The sequence below is a fragment of the Marmota marmota genome, unplaced genomic scaffold (genome assembly GCF_001458135.2).
Source record: "Marmota marmota marmota unplaced genomic scaffold, marMar, whole genome shotgun sequence".
In the NCBI taxonomy this organism is placed as follows: Eukaryota; Metazoa; Chordata; class Mammalia; order Rodentia; family Sciuridae; genus Marmota; species Marmota marmota.
The window spans coordinates 16,120,262-16,139,860 of NW_025999999.1; the positions used below are offsets into that span (position 1 = coordinate 16,120,262).

The 19,599-nt window shown below is 43.3% G+C and overlaps 1 protein-coding gene across 7 annotated transcripts in view; it reads left to right on the forward strand.

Moving 5' to 3' along the window:
• The first annotated feature begins 6,171 nt into the window (after positions 1-6,171).
• Positions 6,172-19,599, forward strand: part of Acsl5 (acyl-CoA synthetase long chain family member 5) — a 41,095-nt gene continuing 27,667 nt past the window's right edge. For 2 of the 7 annotated variants that reach the window (XM_015494797.2, XM_015494799.2), the window contains exon 1: positions 8,232-8,460. The gene's annotated coding sequence lies outside the window, so the exon portion shown is untranslated. Of the gene's footprint in view, positions 6,336-8,231; positions 8,461-19,599 lie in introns of those variants that run through there. The other 5 variants (XM_015494793.2, XM_015494798.2, XM_048807331.1 and 2 more) reach the window with 5 other exon arrangements.

The window sequence follows — 19,599 nt, forward strand, 5'->3', positions numbered from 1 at the left end:
TATATATATATATATATATATATATATATATAAATCTGTGAAACATCAGGTAGGATGATAAGCTCTGGCTGGTCACTGGAAAGAAAAAATTTACCTGGGGCAGCTATAATATGCTTGTCACTCCACTGGGAAATACTACCTTGCATTTATATTCTATAAATCAAAGGACTCTTGTCTTCCAAATCATCATTGCCCAAACAAAAATAGAAAACTTTCTGGCGGATGCATTTAAAAGAGTAAAAGGAGCAATGGGATTACTACCTACTATATCCTAATTATTGTCTCAATCTGTAATCAATTTTTTTTCAAATTGAGTTTTTATGTTAATTTTTTCCACTGAGACTCCAAGATTTGGTATTTTGCACTTAAACACATCTCGATTCAGTCTTGCCTCATTTCAAGTGCTCAGGAGCCATATGTGGCTAGTGGTAATGGTACTGTATCATGCAGATCTAAATCTTCACTCTCTGAGCTGCTTTGAATCCCTGGCAATACTGAAGTTTCCTATGGGGGCTGTTGAAGGTTCTGAGAATTGAATTAGCTTGATGCTTCTCTTGAGACCTTTACACTTTCCATCTGATTCTTCTAGTTTGATTCACAGATAAAATTCTATGCATTATCCTGTCCAACCTGGTGTTTTAAAACGTGTATACATTGTAGAATAGTTCAATCCACTAACAAATGCATTAACTCACATAGTTACCACTTTGGTGATGGGAACAATTGGCATCCATTGTGCATTTATCAGAAGTACAGTATGTCGTCATAAGCTGTAGTCACCATGCTATACGATAGATCTCTTGCACTTCTCTCTCTCGTCTAGCTGTGTGTCTTTGGACCAACATCTCCCCTCCTCTGCTCCCTGCTCAACGTTTTAAAATTGTACATATAAATGAGGTCCTGCAGTTGATCTTTCTGTGCCTGGCTTATTTTCAGTTAATACGATGTCCTCCCAGTTCATCTGTGTTGTCACAAATGACAGGATTTTGTTCTTATGGCCAAATAGTATTCCATTGCATATCTGCAGCACATGTTCTTATCCATTTGTTTGGTGATGGACACTTAGGTTGCGGCCATATCTTGGCTCTTGTGAATAATGTTGCAAAGCAGAGGAGTGGAGATGATGTCTCCTCTGCATGCTGATTTCATTTCCTTTAGATACATACCCAGATGCAGGATTGCTGGATATTGCCCTTGGGAAGCTCTTACTGATAATGGAACAAGTCATCTGTGTCATATATTCCAATCTTGTTCACTCCAAGACACTGAGAATTATAATATCACATGACATAATGAAAACCTTAGATGAGACTGTCCATGAATTCACCTAGCCACCCTTGATGTGAAAGTAGATCAGTATCTTTTGGTCCACCCATGTGCCATGGCTCAGCTCTAAGACTGCAAGGCATTTGCTGTGTGTGTGTGTGTGTGTGTGTGTGTCCACACATATGCACGTTGGGAAAGCAGAGGTGTGTGGCTGAGGTTGGGGGAAACGTTTTATTGCAATCTGTGCAAATATCATTCTTGTAAACTAAGTGCATATGCTTGGGTAACACTTCCTTCCCACAGAGAATGAGTAAGAGTAGCTCAAGAACATGCATACCTGCGCTATCACTGTCAGTGAGTGAGAGAAAAGAGCAGCTGCAGAACTGAGCTGTGGAGTCAGCTTCCCCCTTGAGCTCTGTGAAACTCCCATAGTTCATGGTTGCCAACAATGGAGCTGTAGGCACTACTAAGAAGAAAGACCTGGGAATGGAGAGATTTCTTAGCTAGAACATGTGGTGCATTGGCCCCTCCAGTTGGGTGAAGCAAGGATTTTATGTGGGAAGGCTGCCCAGGACAATGGGAAACCTTTCTAATGAGGGGGATTCTTCAAAGGAGAGGGAAGGCTGCTATTGTTCCACCTTTGGCATTGGGTTCATATGGCTAGTATTGGACCCTTATTCCTTAGAGCAAGCAGTTTTAATTTTCTTGAAGAGACAAATGAAAACTCTAAAGACAAATGCATACATAAATACCCACGATCTCAAGGAGGTCATGGAGTAGAGGGTGCTTAATCATGGATTTGTGCTTGGACTCTGGACCCGAGACTACCTGAGCTCAATATCTGACCCCGAGACTGCCAACTGTTAGCCTGTACCTTGGGCAATTCCTTGGCCTCTTCTTCCAAGAAAAGTCTGTCATCTTTTTCCAAAGAGCAGCAATAAATTGTCCCTAGGGTTGCTGTGAGATTAAATGAGATATTACAGACAAGTCTCTTGGCACAGGGATGCCACCATTATGGTAAGGTCTCACTGTCACGATCATCTAGAAAGCCTTCAGAGGACCTGGCATGAGAACCTTTGATTCTCATGAAGCTGTACTTTGAATGCCATTAGCTTTTTGAAATATCAGAGAACCAGGAAGAAGATGGAATTTTGATGGCCAATTATGGCACCCTTGTTGAGAGAGAGTTCAAGGAACTTTGCCCCTTCCTTCCTTTCCATATCTCAGTGGAAGGATAAGTGTCAGAGTCAGCCCTGCCATGTGGGAAGCTAAAGGTCAGTTCACGGCAGTGTTACTTTTGCCCACTTCATGTGGTTATAACCTCTGCACTGATGTTCAGCAAACCCCAGGGAGGGCCATCTCACCTCCTCTCTTTCTGATCCATCATTGCTGAGTTAACATGAAGAGATTTTAGGGCTCTGCTTCTCCTTCCTCTTGGGCCACACTGCCTGACTTGGATCAGCCGTCAACACAGCCTTGAATCCTTGAATCCTTCCTAAATCAGTGTCCCCCACACCCCATGTCACAGCTACTGTGATGTCTTGTGCTTTCCCTTTTCTTGTCCCAGCTCTCTTTTCTGTCTTCACCTGAAATGATCCCCATCATTTTTGTTGTTCTGTAATCTGAATCCAATGAAAAAACTCTAAAGCAGAGAATCTAGAGGTTTAAGGTGAATCCTTTAGATTCCTAGAGTGGATTCTTAAGGAGAAATTTCATTTTCCTTTATAATGACCTCATTGGTTCAGCCTTTTCTAGAGTCTACAAATTGCCTCTAAAACTCTAAAATCTGGTGGTTTTTTGCCTCTAAAATCTTTAAATAACACTAGGATTTATTCTCCCAGCCTGCTCTGTAACAACTCTACTCCATGAAGAATGTCACTTGGGGGGCTGGGGATGTGGCTCAAGCGGTAGCGCGCTCGCCTGGCATGCGTGTGGCCCAGGTTTGATCCTCAGTACCACATACAAACAAAGATGTCGTGTCTGCCGAAAAATAAAAAATAAATATTAAAAAATTCTCTCTCTCTCTCTCTCAAAAAAAAAAAAAAGAATGTCACTTAGGGGGGAACAAGATAAAAATCACTTGCCTTTCCAAAATAGCCTGGAATTATCAAGAAATTATCCTTGACCCTACCACCCTTACCACCACCATCACCCCATTACCAAGTTATAGGATCTCCAAAGAGTGACAGAACCTCACTGGGCTTCTTCTTTCCCATTTTCACAATCTGTAACCACCATCTGATTGAGTGTGATACTTTTCTCAGGGCCTGGCTCCCACCAGCCACTGAAGGTTTGGCTGTTGAAGGTATTGTCCCCACTAACACCTCACAGGTGTGCTGAGAGTCTGGAAGAGTTTAATAAACTGGAAGGAGCTGTATGGTGTATGTAAGTCAGCTTGCTTATATTGTCTGTCTTTCCCTGCTTTCAAAACCTATAGGAAACCTGTTTTGTTTTGTTTTTTTGTTTGTTTGTTTGTTTGTTTTTTTGTTTTGATTCTAAAGAGCTGCCAGCCCCTATCCCAAGAGGTATCTTGGCTACCTCCAGGCTATGTTACAAGACTCTGGAATGTGAGCCTCTAGTATTCTGGAACTATTGTGTATGGAATGTGGCTCAAGGGGGAGAGGGTGTACTGCCTTTCCAAGCAGCTTACTGTAGGAGGGTGTCAGAATGGAGGCCGTTGGTCAGACACCTCACACCTCAGGCACATCACTTGCAAATGACCTAAGAAAAAGGAGGCTTGCACTTTTTAGAGGTTATAGAATGCTCAAATTGAAAGGGAATTTAAAAAAATTATTGGATTCTAAATATATATAATTGGGGGAAAGGAGGGAGGAACCAAGCATGTTGCAAAGAAGTGTGATGGAATACGTGGCTTTTGAAGAGAAGTGCTGCAGGACACAATGGCTTATGGAACCGAGGCACAGCCTGCTGGGCGCTGCAGACCTGGGCTCGGGACTCGCCTCTCTCACTGTCAGTGCAGCATTGCAGCCAACTGCTTCACCTCCTTTTAGGAGTCTTGGGTACCCTTAAGAATGAGGTGAAGACTGTTAGGTCAAGTGACATGCCTGACACCCATACACACCTAGTTGTGATACTATATGGCTTTGGTTTATATTTATGTAGAGGAGAAACAGGTCAGTGAATGACGGTGCTTCTTTCTGGTGCCAAATCATTACTCTGGGACTCAGCCTGCCGGCTGGTCTCAATAGCACCTCTCTCCTTCAGCATATAATAAGTTCCACTGAATGTCAAGTTGTCCTCCCAACTACAGGGTCACCATAGCCAAGTCTACCTCAAACACAATCCCCTTTGACATTTCAGTAGTTGGGCCCATTTAAGGCAGAGTAGCAGCGTGGAACAATGATGCTCCTGGTGGGGACCCAGTGTGGCCCCCAGAATAACAATACCCTCTTACCTGGCATTGTTCAAAATGCATATTCTCAGGCCCTGACTCAAACCTGCTGAACCAGAAACTGGCACCAGCCTAGCAAACTTTGTTGTAACAAGCCCTCCAGGGCACTGTGACACTCACTGCAGTTTGGGATCCACTGGCTTGGTGCATCTTGCTCTCTAGAAAATATGGTGCCAGAAAGTGTCTGGGGGTCGTGACTTTACACAACCTGGCAACAGTCCAATCCAGTGGTGCTCAGGCCCCCAGTGCCCATAGAATTTCATTGTCTTCAGTCACTTCTTAGAAGCCCTTTCCTTTTTGGTACGAGGGTCTGGGGTGACCTTTGACAGTAATGCACTGGAGAGCTGAATAATCTGGCCTAAGACCTTTGTGTTCATATGCTAGTCACTCCTTGAAGGAGTTCACAGGAAGTGGTATTGTCTTCTGACATAGATATTGGCCACCTGACCAAAGATAGTAAGAGGAAACCTAATGCAGCACGCTCCGAATTTCTGCAGGCCTGGTACACAAAGAGTGCTCAGGCTTTGGAGGCCTGCAGGGGGTTAGATGTACAGTGATCAACAGGGCAGCACCATAGAGGGACAAAGGCACCTCAGTGGTTGTAGCCCCTCATCAGGGACTGGGTTGACTACTACCTGGTTGTGTGATTTCAGTGACTTCTTGCACCTGAAAAGACCTCACTGACCACCTGTATAAGAGAGGGTGCACATGGTCTGCAGGATTTATTTCATCTCCAGGCGGTGTTTCTGTTTTGTATGGATGCCTTGTGATCTTAATGACTTTGAAATTGAGACTAGTGACTAGTGACTTCCACATGGAAAAAGGAAAAAGGATAAACTGCAGCATGAGGTGACAGCTATGCCACTTCATCCAGTGGCATTGCTAGGCCATGGTTGGTACAGGCTGTGCCCACGATTCTGTGCTCTCACACTGAAACTTGTCTCCCAGTCTTCGCAAGAGACTTCAGACTGACTCAGCTTATTTGGTTGTCTCGCAGATGTTCTCATCCTGCAGAGGACACTAGTCCCTCTAGGAAAAGGCTGATCTCCAAATGCAGACCTCGGCTCAGTCTGAATCTTAATAGTCTGAATCTTAATGGTATAGCTGGAGCCAATTCAAGTGGCTTCTCTATTTTCTCTTACCCTAAACTCAAGGAGTACTTTTTTCCTCTTGTGATCTAGACCTTCCTCTTCCTATCTCATTCCCAAAGATTGTACCAGAAAAGCAAATGCAAAGCCTTGTTCACATCCTCCTCTTCCCCCAGAGTATGGGCTTTGCAAAAGGTATGTCTTGTTCAACTTTAGCTTTCTGAGCTGAAGGCTGTCATCTTCTTCTTCTTCTTTTTTTTTTTTTTCCTCTTAAGTCCATTGCATAACAATTCCTTGTTTTAACCGTTTGCCAAATTCTGCACTTCTGTCAGAAGTTACGACGAGTGTTTGAACAGGTAACTTCTACCTTTGGACCTCTGTTGCAACAGGTTCAAAGGTTCCAGGGAGCTTGTTGGACACTCTCAGGACAGGATACGGTGGCTTCAGATGTGACCCAGTCCCTGGAGCCGTGGAAAGGGAAGGGGCGGCTGAATGTGGTGCTGAACCAAGACAGCCAGCTGTGATTGGGAGCATTTCCTGGACCCGGGAAGGGAGAGTATTCCTACAAGGTAAGCTGGAACAATCCTACCTGCTCTGTTTTATGTCTCTAGTGAGGCTGCAGGGGATTTGGGGGAAGAAGATGAGACATGTGTCCATTCTCAGTGTAAGACTCTTGTATCATGTGAAATTACATTCAGTTGAGTAGTCATCTCTGCTGACTTGTGTGGAAAGCAAAGAAATAAAAATCAATTAGAAAGGGGCAGAGACATCATGCGAGCAGCAGAAAGAATTGGAAGGAAACATTAATTCCAGTAAGTGCACTAAAACAGAATTAAAGCCTTTAGAGGTTAAAGACAAAACCAGGATGTGGGTTTCTTCATCTTCCATTCAGAAATTTCTGTCCCTGCCTGAGTAGAAGGGCTATTCGCCCAACTGCTGATGTTAGAGATTCTCATTTGGAAGGGAGAAAGAGAAGGGAATCTTTGCAGACATTCTATTAAGTACAGGGACCATCCTAAAGATGGTAAAATAAGTAGCCTGTAAGGTCGATGGTGCCATCCCCATTTCATAGGCAGATTAAACATTTCTGCGTAGTGAGGTGGCACAGCCTGGGCCACACAGCCAGGAGGTGGTGTGGCTTGGACTTGAATCCTCATCAATCTGTCTCTGTAGCCTGCTCTACAATGCAGAATTCTTGTGTGTTGTCAAAACTTTCTTCTCTGGAATCTCAAGAGTATCACTCCTGTGTACAGAGGATTGGCTAGGAACACAGTGCTGATGAGACTTTGGAGAAACACAGACCTTTCTGAACTTGAGCATTCCATTTTGGAGGAAATCAGTTTTGTTTTTTTAATAAGGCTTTTTCTTCTGCTGACCCTGAGTCCTGCCTCTGGATGGTAAAGGAAGACAGGCCTGGAGAGGAGCTCAGTGGTATTAGTGACTGAGGATTGACATTCACTCTGCTATCCACTGCACTCCTCTGGAGGAATCTGAGCTCCTGAAACTTAAGGCCAAATATTCCTCCAAGACAAAATGCCAGCAGACTGTCTTTCAACTTTCTCCCCTGTCCAAAAGGGGTTCCTGCGAGGCCAAGGGGCCAGACCTTATATTCTCTGAGATCGTAGCACGGAGCACCCTGGATTTTTCATCTGGGGCTTTAAGAAACTCCGCTCTGTTGAGAGTAAAAAAATTCTAATCTAGATTTAGTGTAGAGCAGGCTCCCACTGAACTTCCTGTGAGCCTTCCTGGAAGGATCAAGGCTGGGAAAATGCTGCTTAATTCTGCAGTGTCTGTAAGGTCCCGTGGGGTGAGCAGGTGGGAAGGGATAGGAGAGCTTATTTCTGCTCCCACATCTGGGGATGGCAGCTCTGCTACCACAGCCTTAAGCAAATCAAAGGAGACTGCTATACATCCTGGTAATACTGGGGAGTCAGAGAGGTGGCCAAGTGCACTTTTCACTTAAATTTGGAGGTGCAAGAGGCTGAGCCGATGTGACAGAGGAAAAGGAACCATGTCAACTGAGTGGCTCCCTGCCCCCGTCATCCTTGCCTTGCTTGTTCATTTTGCTGGTTTTGTGGGAACAGCTTTGGGGACAGAGGCCAGCAACTCTGGGGTCTGGAGAGAGGGGTAACTTGGAGCAAGGGGTGACAAGGTCTCGGGATGGATCTGCGGTGGGAGATTCCCGGAGCTGGACTTTTCTGTCTTGCAAATTTAGCAGGGACAACGTCACCTCCGCCTCTCTGACACTCGTTGTCGTCTGGGGGCACCTCCAATCGTTTTAATTTGGCTTTTCTGTCTTAGTTGAGAGACAGTCACGGGGGACAGGGTGAATTGTGTTGATGCAAGCTGGCTTTAGTTTCAGCCCTTAGGGGCTGGGGTTAAAGGCTTTGAAGACGAGCCAGGGTAACTTTGGCGGCTCCTCTCCTCCTGCTCAGAACGCTTCCACTTTCAGTTGTGAAAGAAAAACCAGGAAGTGAAGTCCTGAGCACGTTAGAAAGCCGGCCATGGCCCCACGCAGAACGGCTCGGGACAGGGCAGACCTGGGGGTGCTCTGAGCCAGGCTGCCTGCCTGCATGGACGCTCTGAAGCCTCCCTGTCCCTGGAGGAACCAGGGCTGAGGGAACAGGACAGGAGGAAATTGGACCCAGGAAGCCCCGTTGGCTGGAAGCACTAAGACGTTCAGCCCTTCACAGGGTAAGGGGGACATCTAGGGGTGTGATCAGCAAGGGGTCCTGGGAGCATGTGGCAGGGGCATCCTGGCCCCCAACTCCAGCAAAGCAGCTTGGGCTCCGGGCTTGCTCTGTCCCACGTGCGTATCATGCTCTCTTTAAGCCGTCTGTTTTCAGGAGGGGCGAGGGGAAGGGGAGTCGGGGACATGGACGAGACTTCCTCCTGCCCCTCTTTTAGTGGGCCTGAGCATCAGGCATGTCTCCCCTGTGGCTGGCTGGGGTCACCCTCATTTTTCATCAGCCTTTGACTCCCTCTCATGGTCAGAGCCGATGAATGGGACTACTGAGATGGAAGAGACTGATGGCAGTTTCTGAACGAAGTTGGATTTCTTTTCAGGGGTAGGACCACAGGTTAGACCTAAGATGAACTGGAAGGATCTTCAGGGAGTGAGTATTAGGAAGGGGCTTTGCAGTTAGACCTTAGTTACCCTCTGTGTTTATCAACCTGAAAACTCCAAAGTGTAGCTGGTTGGTATTCTATAAACAGAAGCACAGTGTTAAAAAGGAAAGAAAATAAAGTATAACATATAATGAAAAATAAAATAAAATAATAAAAGGCTAATTTAGTATTAACAAATAAAAGTGAAATAATTGATTTTGCTTGATCCCTCCCTCTATATTCTAGCATGGAGTCACTCTGTGGTGGGTCCCCTCTCAGTGACAGGTATTTGAGTATCACTTCTGGGCTTGGCATAGTGAAAGGAATAGTACCTAGATAGTGGTTGGTATGTGGTCAGGTGCTGATGGTAGGGTTGCTAGCAAAATTCCGAGGAGGCAGGCCTCAGATAAACATGCAGATCAATTTTTAAAAGGAAAAGGAACATTATCCAGATCAAATCAAATGTATTAGCCAAGCATTTGGCTAGGTCCTGACCAAAAAGAGTCTTCTCCAAGATCACATCATAATTTTCCAGGGCAAAGACACCTCCAATATCAGCAAAGCATTTTCTACCTAAATACTATACATGCAGTGGAGTCACAGGTACACAGTAGGTACACATACAGGCAATGTTTTGAGATGGATTGTTTAGCCATATTTATGGTTAAAAAAGTAAAATGGTTCAGAGAGATGAAGCAACTTCCCTAAGGTCACATACAAGCAAGTTATCAAACTGTAACAGGCAAACTGATGCTAAAACATTGCTCTTTATCTGCTCACATACAAGGTTATCCTTCCTTCATATTTCCTAGCAATTTTAATTTTTTAAAAAAATTTTCATGTGTGGTGGTCTGGACACATTTATTCACATATTTGTTAAGTGTTTCAAGCTGATATTTATTTTCTAGAACCATAAATATTACAACAACCATTCATCCAACATTTTCTATGGGCAGCACCATACTTAGTGTTCTATGGAGTCTTTATCTTTTGATTTTCAATACTGTCCTGTGAAGTAGATACTTTATGTCCTAGGTGAGAAAAATGGGGCTTAGAAACAGACTCACACTCTGGCTCAATTGGAGGTGGAATTTGAACTCTGGCTCATTTGGAGGTGGAATTTGAACTCTGGCTCATTTTGTTCCAAAGATGATCTGCACCTTGATTACTAATGAGTCTAGTTTCACGCACAGGCTGAAGAATAAGAAACTGGAAGAAATAAATCTTTTGAAATCTTCTCATCTTAATTCTATAGAGACGGAAAGTAGACTGGGCAGGGAGGGAGGAATGGAGAATGGAGAGTGACCGCTTATTGGTACAGGGTTTCCTTTTGGGGTGATGAAGATTCTGTGGAACTAGATGAGTTGGTGGTTGCCCCGGAGTGTGAATGTACTAAATCCACTGAACTGTTCACCTTAAAATGGTTGATTTTGTTGTTGTTGTTATGTAAATTAGAAAGAAAGAAAGGAAGGAAGGAAAAAAAATGGAGGGAGGGAGGAAGAAAACAGTCCCCCTTTTGGGCAGGTGAGTTCCCAAACAAGGACTTGGCGATTTTTTAGAAACCTAGCATGCAATGCCTGCCATGTCTGTCTCATAGGCCTGGCCGTACCCTGATCAGCAAGGCTGGCTCCAGCCGCTCAGGCAGCCATTAGGGTTCTCCAGATATTCCACTGCAAAAGCGTCCAGGTCTGTTTCTTCTTTCCGTAACCTCACACCCTGTCATCAGAAATGGACTCTCTCATTTGCTGTTCCCCTTGGCACAGGCCTGGCACTTCCTGGGTTCTTGATTCCTGATGGTTGAATAAATGAGTTTTGGGAATTTGGAAGGACAGACAACCCACATACAGCAGTTACGGGCCACAGTGTCAACCCTCTTTGGCGGAGCTGACCGTGGATCTCTTGTTCTTCTTGGGTTGATCTATTCTAAGAGCCATGAGGTTTGAGTGGCTTGTGGGAGGATGCAGGAAAGAGAGGAAGGCGTGGCTCAGAGATAGGCCATGGCTCCTCCAAATAGAAGTGTTCTGTTTAAATAGAAATGAGGAGTTGTTTAGACCTTTGCATGTAAGTGGAGTGATGACCATGCTCTTCTCTTAACTTCCAGAACATCTTCATAACAGAATATCTGATATTGACAAGGACTTGACAGTTAAGGTAAATGGAAGAGGGAAAAGAAAGCTACTCTTTACTGAGGACTAACCACGTGCTTGATAATATACCAGATACTATACACACCGTATCCCCTCTATGTACCATTGAGGGACACTGATGCTCAGTGACATCAAGTAACTATCCCCATGTTCACACACCTGGTAAGTGATAGAGCTATTGCTCCGGTATCTGGAGAGGTGATGACCTTGACAGTTTGCCTCTGGAAAAGAGAATATTTGCACTAAACTCACTGCTTATACTTTGAGTAGTGATTCTTGACCATTGGTCTGGCACAACTAGCATTTGGACTGATTCTGTAGAGAATCGAGGGCGAAAGGCCTCTTTTATAACCTCTTGCCTCATTCAGTCTTTACCCTGGCAGAGCTGACGGGGACCTAGCACTTTGTTCAGCCTATCTTTTTACAGACCCTCTTATCAAATTCAGGGGACCTGTGATACTGGATCTCCTTACCTTGGATCTCTCATAATCTGCTTGGTCAGCAAGAGGTCTGAGATGCCCTTTGGGGGTGTTCAACTGGACAAGGTTTTCCTCAGGGTGGGGCTGTTGGACTGTGGTTGGTTTGAAGTACAGTGGTGGATCAAGGTAGGTTGTGTCAAACTGAAAGCCAGAGGGACTTGTCACTTCCTGTCATCACCCCATGGGTGGCTCCACCCCTATGCTAATTGCCTGAGTGGAGAGACCCTGGGTATTTGACTTAACCAGGGATGAATTAGTAAATATCACTCAGCTCAATTGGCCAACACTTGGCTCCCTCGAGTGTCTTGGTGTTTGCAATTCAAACTGACTCCAGGGTACAATGACCTCACCAGGCCTCAGATACTGTCTCATTCATTCATCCTTCTTGGGGGCTTCTCCTTTTTTTCTTTATCCCTTTCAACTAAAGACAGACCCTCCACCTCCATTAGAAATAACTCTTCACCAAATTTCCCATGTTTCCTCCGTTCATGCCTCTAGCCACATCTGAGTGCTTCCCTTCCTGTCCACCTTGGTTCAACCAACTGAATGGGATGACTGGTCTCTCCACAAAGGTGGATAAGACACAGACTACAGTTGGGAAAATGATTTGGTGATAGTGACACTGGTTGACATGGGTGTGATGATCATCTTTGATTGCGCCTGGAAAAGAGCCCGTTGGCTATAAAGCCAGGAGGTTGGGGACCACTCATCCTTGAGGTTCTAGCATCCCATACAGCTATCTTAATCTACTCCCGCCTACATTAACCTCTCCCTTCTTCAAACGTATAAGCTCATCCCACACACTGATCCATCCTGGAAGTATATTTCCTGTTAAGATAGATCCAGAAGCCCCCAGAGTCAGGAGCTGTATATTCTGTCTGTCCCTCAACACGTGGCACAGTGCTGAACAGATAAGTGCAAGATATTTGTTTGCCTTGTTGCATAAGTACATTGAAAGGGCAGAAGGTACATATGCCTCGTCACACACATATTTCTCAAGTCTACCGAGGGCTGCACAAACTGAGGTACATCCCACAGAGCACTCATCTCCAAATATTGTGACTGCCTGGGAATTGACATTATCTCCTGTGAGACTAGGGACTCCAAGTGTGCTTTCTCTAAGCTGCGCATGCTGCCTGGCACGTAGTAGGTGCTCTCATGCCCAAGTGCATGCATTGTGAGTGACCTCACTTAGGTGGAGCAGCTTAGTGTAGACCCTACTGGTGTGAAGCCCCTGTCTGTGGCATTCCTGAGGGAGATTCAGCTGTGTCTCCCTCTGAGACACATTGTGTTCCTTGTGGGATTGAGTTCTGCAACCAGTTTCCTCTAATGCGCTCCCCTCCCTAGTTGCCTTTCTCTGAACTTTTGCCAGTGGTAAGCAAAAGGAGGAGGTGACGCAGTGACCATGGGTTCCCACTGTACCTTGGGCTTTAGGCTAGGTGACTTGGAATCCAGAAGCTAGGACACCCTCCCTGCTCAAGTGTTCACAGCACAGGGAGGCCTGTTGTCACAGAGATGTCCACAGAATCACAGGACGCCTCGATGAGATCCAAACCCAAGGAAGATCTCATCCGGCTTCATTTTTCACAACCCTCCTGTGCTCTAGTTCCTGTCGCTTTTCCTGTGCAACTCAGCAATAGAGAGATCTCCCATGGCTGTGCTTGAGTTCCTGAATGATTCATTATGGAGTGTCTGCTTGCAGCCAGGGAACCATCCCAAACTTAAATCTCACCCCTTCTCTGCCACTGTCTTACAAATTGGAGCTGTTGGGCTCAGCCTAGCAATTGGGCTAGAAGAGAGAGATGCGGGAGGTTAATCACTTAGCTTTTCAATTTTCCTTTTAATTATTTAAACAATCAGAGTGAATTTCTCCATGGTATGGAAATTACTGCTCAGCTACCCGCTAGGGTTTTAACAGGGCTCCCTTTGGTATTGCTGTCTTCCTGCTCTGCCTGCAAGTGGAGTCTTTGTAGAAATGACAAGGAGGCCATTATCCCATCTGCCTGGGGACATGCTTGTCCCACAGGATGTGTGTGCTTCAGAGAAGGCTGGGAACCAGGGCCCTGGGTGAAGAGAGCAAACCTGTGCCTCATCACCTGATTAACATGTGGTGGTGGCCTAAGTGCCCAGGCACTGGTGAGTGGTTGGGAAGGTACAATCTATAGGTTCAAAGGTCAGGTTCAAACACCAGCTTCTGTTCTCAGCTACTTGGAGGTAATGTCGAAAGATGCATGTTCAGGGCCCCTTTGACCCTATGACTCAAGCTTCACCTTTGCTCTGGTTCCTTATCTGTTAGAAAAATGAATGAAAAAGCTTTCCACCCCCAGAGCTGCTGTTCAGGCTGGATTGCTGCAGCTGGGATGTATTTTACACAATAGCTTGAGCACTTGGAAAGGTTGTATGTGGACTGTGGTTTGGGTCATGGTTCACATCAAATGCACCAACCCAGGTGGTAGAACTTTCTAAGTGATCTGTCTGAGTCAGAGGTAAGATAATATGGAGTTGAATTTATTATGGGTTGGTAAACAAAACACATTTCAGATTAAACAAGAATTAATATCAAGAGTTACTTTGATACTATCAAGAGTTACTTTTGCTAATAAGACCTTATCGTAACTCCCTAATGAAAGCTCACCTACCTGCTATGTCTCCAGTCCTTACTCTACCTTATTGCTGCTGTCTCATAATTCTCAAACAATAGAATTGGGGTCCAAGCTTGGTTGTCAATCTTCTCCGTAGAAGATAATCCCATGTGGGCTGGCTTTTTACTGCTGTATTTTAGGCTCCAGGAATGATGCCTGATACACAGTCAAGCTCTTTTATATCTTTTGATCGAATACTCCAAACATTCTGGAAAATACATTCCTGATTTCTCTTCTTCCTTTTTTCTTTTCCTATGAGGATTATCCTTTCAGAAACACAAATGCATTCATGATTCATCACAGTTGAGAGCATAACTGTATACAGTTGTCCACATATTTTTCCTTCCTACTTGGCAATAGATCCTGGAGCTCTTCTTCTATCAGTACATATAAATCAACTTGCCTGCCAAGACTTCCATTGTGTAGAAGGGTTATAATTTATTTGGTTTCCCACCTACAGGCAGGCTTTCCTAGGCTCTTGCAATTCCCAATAATCCTATAGCTTTAATGATGACAAATGTCATAGCTAAGACCTGAGACCAGCTGATATGTGTAGTTCTAAGCACTTCACACATACACGCATTCCTTAAGTCATAGTGATGGCTTTATGAGGAAGATTTTATTATGGCCATTTTGCAGATGAGAAACCACAGAGGTTAGGATATTTACCACTGGTTACGAGTCAGATGGTCAAGAAGGGTTTGAGCCCAACTACTCTGACTCAAGAGCCTACATCCTTAACAATACTTTATATATGGCACATGATGCATTTTACAGAGCTGGTGTCTTTCTACAGGATGAATTGATGGTAGAATCATTATGTTGTAGGGCATGCATTCTTAATTGTGGTAGAGGCCAATGGGTACATCTCTAAGTGGCTGCACCACATTTATTATTCCACAGTTAACATTGCACTGTTTCATCTCTGCTAATCTAATAGATAGGGTAAAGGCATTTCATTGAAATTTGCATTTTTAAAAACTGTAAGCAAACTTGAATGTCTTTCCCTAATTTTAAGTAGCTGTTTTTTTTTTTGTTTTTTTTTTTTTACTTTCTGTTGATACCTTCTGCCTCTGTTTTATTGGATTATATTTTGTTTAAATTGACATCTAAGCATTCCTTATTAAGGAAATTAGCTTTTTTGCCTTTCTGGAACATTTGATATTTTTCCCAGTTCATCTTTTGACCTTATATCTGGTATCTTTTTTGCAAGGCAAATATTTTTAAAAACTCTTTGGTAATTAAACTCGCCAACATTTCCACTTCTAGAGTTTAGCTTTTATGTCTGTCTTGAATCTTCCCGTACCAACATTATGAAAAAAAACCTTTTTTCTCTGTTTTTTTTGACCCCAAATATTTTTACAGTTTTTGTTGTTTTATATTTAAGTCTTTGATCCATCTCCCGCTTACGTTTGTTGCAGAAGTTAAGACCAAAAAAAAATTTTTATTTATTTTCTCTCTGAATGATTGGCCAGTTGTCTCAATGCATTTATTGTAAGGGATTTTTTTTAATTCAAAATGTAATTTGGTATATGGTAATAGTATCTACTAGGTGTACTTCAGGATTATCTTGCTAAATAGATTTGTCTATTCATGACCAATAGAAGTTTTTATATCTCTATAATAAATATGCAAATCAGGTGATGTTTGCTCATTTGCTACCTTCCAATTTCTATTATTTATTTTGACTCTCTTTGTTTCATTTTTCTTGGTGAATATCAGACTTAATTTTTTTGTTGTTCCCAAGAAAATCCTATTGGTGTTAATAAGAGTTACATCAAGTGTATGGGAGATGGGATGTGACTATTTCACGTATATCCTTCCATTTTTCAAGCATTGTCATAGTTGCTTCAGACCTCAAGGTTTTTTTTAATATAGATTTTATACATTTGTTCTTATATACACTGATACGAACAGCATATTTTCCAATGAGTGATTTGTATGAAATAGAGAAAAGCTATTGACTTCCTGAGTGCTAGTTTCAGCACCTGGCCACCTTATTGAATTATCTCAGTCATTATACAAACAACATTAATTGCACCTTATTTCCTTCTGGGTTTTTATCGGTTGCTTTGTTGTTATTTGATTTTACATTTGAAGTGGAATATGTGCCCACAGATTTTCATCTCAGCTCTGACTGAACGTTGAGCTGTTTTCGATTTTTGAATGCTTTTAAATAGCCTAGGTATCTCTGATTCTCTTTCTTCGGGAATAAGAAAGAAATTTTGAGCAGGCTTTCTCTGACTTCATTTTGTGAAAAAGGATTACTGTCTGAAATCATGTTATCTTTTATTTTATCTTTTATTTCCCTGGTAGAAGATAACTACTTGTGATATAGGAAAGTAAGCTGGTGTTAAGAAATGTTTTTTTAAAAAGCCCTTGGCCCCCAGGCTCTGAGGAAACTGGGTGAAGGATCTTGCAACAGAACACATGCCTGGCTCACCTTCATTGCCCATGAAGGACAAGGTTATCAGGTCCTTCCAGGTATGCTTGGGATGCTATTGGCCTGCAACTTCCTGTTGACATTTTGCCATCCCTTTGTCCAGAAATATGGACTATGTGGCTGATGATTGAGATAGAAGACTAAGTTGATGGTGGCAGGATTTTAAGGAAAATAACAATGGAGGTTGGGTTAGACATGGAAGGCCCAGCCAAGAGAACCAAACTTTCATAAGCAGCCTCCTAACACCTAGTGTGGAACAATGCGTGAATCACTAGGTATGAAAATTTAGGGACTCTGGTCTCCCTTTTAATGAGGTTTCTGTCACCACAGGATGAGCTCACACATACACGAAAGTAAAGAAACCAATTAAATCCAATGAGCTTGTGCCACTTTCTAGAAGGCAGTTGTTTTTTTTTTAAATGCTTATAATTATAATTTATCCTTATTGCACAGAAAATAATTAGCTCTCCAGACCTAAAACAAAGATAATTTGCCTTGTTGTCTGTAGAATTCCAGAAACTCAGGAATGGTTTATTTCTTGGCTAGAACTTTCTGCCCATTTAATAATGCAGATAACTTCATTCTGGTTCTTCCAAGTCTGAAGAGGAAGTTTCATCCTGAGTGGTCTTTGATGTGTATTAGAAACACATTCTTTTCAGCATCTACTAATCATAAATCAATAAATACCTTTCCAAATATTGATTTGGGAGGACCCATCTCAGGATTGGCCAGAGTAACTTTTTTTTTTTATTTTTTTGGTGTATGGAATCAAACCCAGGTTGCATGTGCTCTACCACTGAGTCCCAGAGTGACTTTTGATGGTCTAAGATTTTGGAGTTTGCAGGTGAGGTAAAATGTGTTAAACTCAAGTATTTTAGAATGGACAAGTCTACACAGGTGCAGAGGCATGCGCCTGTGATTCCAGCAACTGGGGAGGCTGAGGCAGGAGGATTCTAAGTTTGAGATTTTAGCCTGGGAAACATAGAGACCCTGTTTCGGGATGGGGGGTGGGACTTAAAAAACGTGGGATTGGGTTTGTGGCTCTATGGTAAAGTGCCCCTGGGGGTTTAATCCACAATACCACATAAAAGTGTGTGGGGGGGTGAGTCCAATCTAGAATATTTATTATACAATCACTTATTAACAGTTTATTACATGGCAGGCATGGCTTAGGCATGTAAACAAAACAAACAATTAGAATATCAGTTCAGTAGGGATGATGGATGATAAGGAGAACAGGACTATTTCAGTGAATGATGTCATGGAGGAGAGAAAGCCAGGTCTGTGATAGGCGTAGAAGAGGAAAGGGCAGCATTGATAGGGTGAGCAGAGAGCAAACCTCTGAGGAAGTGAGGTTTCAGGTGAGACCTCGCCCTATAAGAATGCACGACCATATCAGATCTGGGGAACAGTATTCCAGGCAAAGAGATGGGAAAATACACAGACTCTGAGGTGAGTCTCTGAGTAGAATATCTATAGCAAAAATACCATCTATTTTTTTTATGGCTGAGTCAAATCTATTATGTTTATATACCACATATTCTTTATCTATTCATCTGTTGACAGGCCCCTGGGCTGGTTCCATAACTTAGCTTTTGTGACTTACACTGCTAGTTATATATAATAGTGGGGTTCAGTTTTGCATAATCATACATGCATGGAATATAATGTGCTCCATTACAGTCCCCAGTACTTCCTCTTTCCCTCTTCCTCTTCCTGGTGCCCTCTCCCTCCCCCTTCCCCTGACACCCTTCCTCTATCTTACTTGGGTTCCTTCTGTTTACCCTGTTTTTAAAATTGATGTTCTATAGTTATACAGAAAGAAGGAATTCACCACGGTGTATTCATATATGTACATGGCAAAATTTGGTAAATTTCATTCCACAGTTTCTCCCTTTTCCCTCCCTCCTCCTCCCCATCAATTAGCATGATGGTCTCTAGTTCCGTCTATTTGCCAGCAAATGCCATCATTTCATTCTTCTTTATGGCTGAGTCAAGTCTATTATGTTTATATACCACATATTCTTTATCTATTCATCTGTTGACAGGCCCCTGGGCTGGTTCTATAACTTAGCTTTTGTGACTTGCACTGCTACAAACACTGGTGTGCATATATCACGGTAGTATGCTGACTTTAGTTCTTGTGGATAAATACCCAAGGATCGTACCATCTTTTAAAAGGACTGAGTTACCAAAAGAAATTCATTTTTAGCCTATAGGGATAGTCTGAATAATTCATAGCAATAAACAGAGTTGGCCAAAAACTTGAATGGAAGAATGGAAAGGACCATTGAGGGATTTTGTTCAAAGAAAATGAAATTTAATGAAGAAAATGCTTCCCTGAACTCACAAAGGAGCAAAATCCAAAGCTGAATAGGGGATGGTCAAAATCTAGGTGGCAAGACTGATCTCGGTAGCTTGTGGGGAGGTGTGGAGGTGGAAGGTGTCCTTCGACTGGCTTGGAAATAAAACATGCTAGGAGCCAGGAAATGAGTCACTCTGGCTATGGCCATCCATGCCCCCGAGAAGGCCCTGATGATGAACCTCCTGAGCTGCGGGGGCAAAGGCATGTTGCTACCAACACATCAAAAAGCTTTGCATTTGGGGTCATCCTAATGTGCATCAAGTTCACTCAGCCATGTACGGAGACCGGGATGGGAGCTCCCAGACACAGCATAACAGAACTCTTTCCTCTTTTCTTTCCCACCGTCACATTTCTCTCTTCCCCATTTTTCCCCCCAATGAAGCGTAACAATAAAGGGAAGAGGAAATGCCATCATACCAACTTCTGATAGAGATTCTGTGGAGCCCAAGAACCAGAATTGTAATCTGAGTCACACAGGACACATGACAAGAGGGGCATGGCTTTCCCGCCTCATTTATTTAAGCAAATCTGGAAATGTTCCCAGATTCTGAAGGTTAGAATGGTACCAGGGTGTCCCCATCCAGCAATGTTGTGACCTGTGGGTCCCACCTGCCCTCATGCCTTTACTTTCTCCCATTTAAAGAGTGAC